Here is a 2,745-nt window from a genome sequence, read left to right on the forward strand (position 1 = left end):
GATCCTGAACCATTAAATTTTCCTCCGGAACCACCAATCATTCAAACAGAGATTGTTGAGGAACGAACCATTAAATCAGAATCCTCTAGTGATTCCGATTCAACAAATTCAATTATGGAGAATCTGGAACCTTTAAGTATGGAAGACCGAATGAGAGCTAAACGCACTGGCCAAGGTCACGCAATTACTCATCCAGACATTAATGCGCCAGATTATGAAATCAAAGGACAAATTCTACACATGGTGACTAATCAATGCCAATTTAGTGGTGTGCCGAAGGAAGATCCAAATGAACATTTACGTACCTTTAATAGGATCTGTACACTATTTAAAATTCGAGAAGTGGAGGATGAACAGATATATCTCATGTTATTTCCCTGGACTTTAAAGGGAGAAGCCAAAGATTGGTTGGAATCGTTACCTGAAGGGGCGATTGATACATGGGACGTTTTAGTTGAAAAATTTCTTAAACAATTCTTTCCTGCATCTAAAGCCGTAAGACTTCAAGGAGAAATTGTTACGTTCACACAGAAGCCAAATGAAACTCTATATGAGGCGTGGACAAGATTTAGAAAGTTGTTAAGAGGATGTCCGCAACATAGTTTAGACACCTGTCAAATAGTACAAATATTCTACCAAGGATGCGACATCACTACAAGGAAAGACATAGATATAGCAGCTGGTGTTCTATTATGAAGAAAACCGAAACTGATGCTTACAAAATTATTGATAACACTGCTTCCCACTCACATGAGTGGCACCAAGAAAAAGATATCGTTAGATCATCTAAAGCAGCTAGAGCCGATTCTAGCAATGACTTAGATTCCATTTCCGCAAAGATAGATGCTGTGAAGAGACGAATGGAAAAGATGACTAAGGATATTCACTCAATACGAATTAGTTGTGAGCAGTGTGGAGGACCACATTTGACAAAAGATTGTCTCAGTATTGAATTAACAATGGAACAAAGAGAGAATATTTCATACATAAACCAAAGGCCTGGAAATAATTATCAGAATAATTATCAACCGCCAAGACCTATTTACAATCAAAACCAGAATTATAATAGAAATATTCCATACAACAACCAACAAGGTCCTAGCAATCAACAAGTATCCAATAATACTTACAATCAGCAAAGACCTAATTTTCAAAACAAACCACCACAACAAACCGATGATAAAAAGCCGAATTTTGAAGATATGATGACGAAGCTAGTTGAAACTCAAACGCAGTTTTTCACATCTCAGAAACAAACCAATGAACAAAATGCTCAAGCATTTAGAAATCAACAAGCTTCTATTCAAAATCTGGAACAAGAAGTAAGTAACCTAGCAAGGTTAATAGGTGAAAGAAAACCGGGAAGTCTACCTAGTGATACAAACGCTAACCCCCGGAATGAAACAGCTAAAGCCATTACCACAAGAAGTGGTACAACACTTAAACCACCTGAAATACCTGTAACTTCTGATGAAGCTATTCTACTCCACAAGAACCACAACCTGATCAAGATAAGAAAAAAGAACCGGTAGTTGAAAAGGTTAATGAAGATAACACAGTTAAGGCTAAACCTTATGTTAAACCATACCAACCACCACTTCCTTACCCGAGTAAAATGAAGAAATAGAAACTTGAAGCCGAGCAATCCAAATTCTTGGATATGTTTAAACAGATAAATGTAAATCTTCCTTTCATTGATGTGATTTCAGGAATGCCTAGATATGCTAAATTCTTGAAAGATCTAATCTCAAATAGAAAGAAAATGGAAGAACTCTCGGCTGTTACCATGAATGCTAATTGTTCAGCAGTGCTGTTGAATAAGATACCAGAAAAATTATCTGATCCAGGAAGTTTCACAATTCCATGTTTTCTGGGTAGTCTTAGTTCAATAGAAGCATTGGCAGACTTAGGTGCTAGTATAAATCTAATGCCGTATTCACTATACGCTAAACTAGACCTTGGAGAATTGAAACCAACCAGAATAAGCATACAACTAGCCGATAGATCAGTAAAATATCCTAGAGGGATAATGGAGAACATGCTAGTTAAAGTTGGTACTTTAGTATTTCCAGTAGATTTTGTTGTTCTGGACATGGAAGAAGATTCTCAAGTTCCTCTCATATTAGGAAGACCATTCTTAAACACGGCTAAAGCAATGATAGACGTGTTCGGTAAGAAACTGACCCTAAGTATAGAGGACGAGAGTGTTACCTTTTCAGTTGATAGAGCAATGCAACAACCACAATCTGCAGATGATACATGTTATTATATTCAAACTATAGATGCACATGCAGAATTATTAGAAGAATTTCCAGAATTACAAGGAACATGAGAATGTTCTTTAGGAGAAGGTAATGAACCAATTGATGAAGCTGAAATGTTAGCTACACTTATAGCTAATGGATATGAGCCAACAACAGAAGAAATCCAAATGCTAAATGAAGAAGACAGATATCGATACAAATCATCGATAGAAGAACCTCCGAAATTAGAGTTAAAGCCACTTCCAAACCATTTGGAATACACTTATTTACATGGTGAATCTGAATTACCTGTAATAATATCGTCTTCTCTTACTGAAAATGAGAAATCACAACTCATTTCTGTGTTGAAAGCTCATAAACCAGCCATTGCATGGAAGATTCATGATATTAAAGGAATAAGTCCTTCGTATTGCACACATAAAATCCTTATGGAAGAAGGTCATAAAACGTATGTGCAACGCCAACGAAGACTAAATCCTAA

General features: G+C 36.4%; 1 non-coding gene across 1 annotated transcript; it reads right to left on the reverse strand.

The window, feature by feature from the left end:
* Window positions 1-498: 498 nt before the first annotated feature.
* On the reverse strand, window positions 499-605 carry LOC139879198 (small nucleolar RNA R71). Its single transcript, XR_011770050.1, has one exon. It is a non-coding gene; the product is annotated as a small nucleolar RNA R71 (small nucleolar RNA).
* Between the last annotated feature and the right edge of the window lie 2,140 nt (window positions 606-2,745).

Source organism: Rutidosis leptorrhynchoides, chromosome 11, assembly GCF_046630445.1.
Source record: "Rutidosis leptorrhynchoides isolate AG116_Rl617_1_P2 chromosome 11, CSIRO_AGI_Rlap_v1, whole genome shotgun sequence".
Taxonomy (NCBI): Eukaryota; Viridiplantae; Streptophyta; class Magnoliopsida; order Asterales; family Asteraceae; genus Rutidosis; species Rutidosis leptorrhynchoides.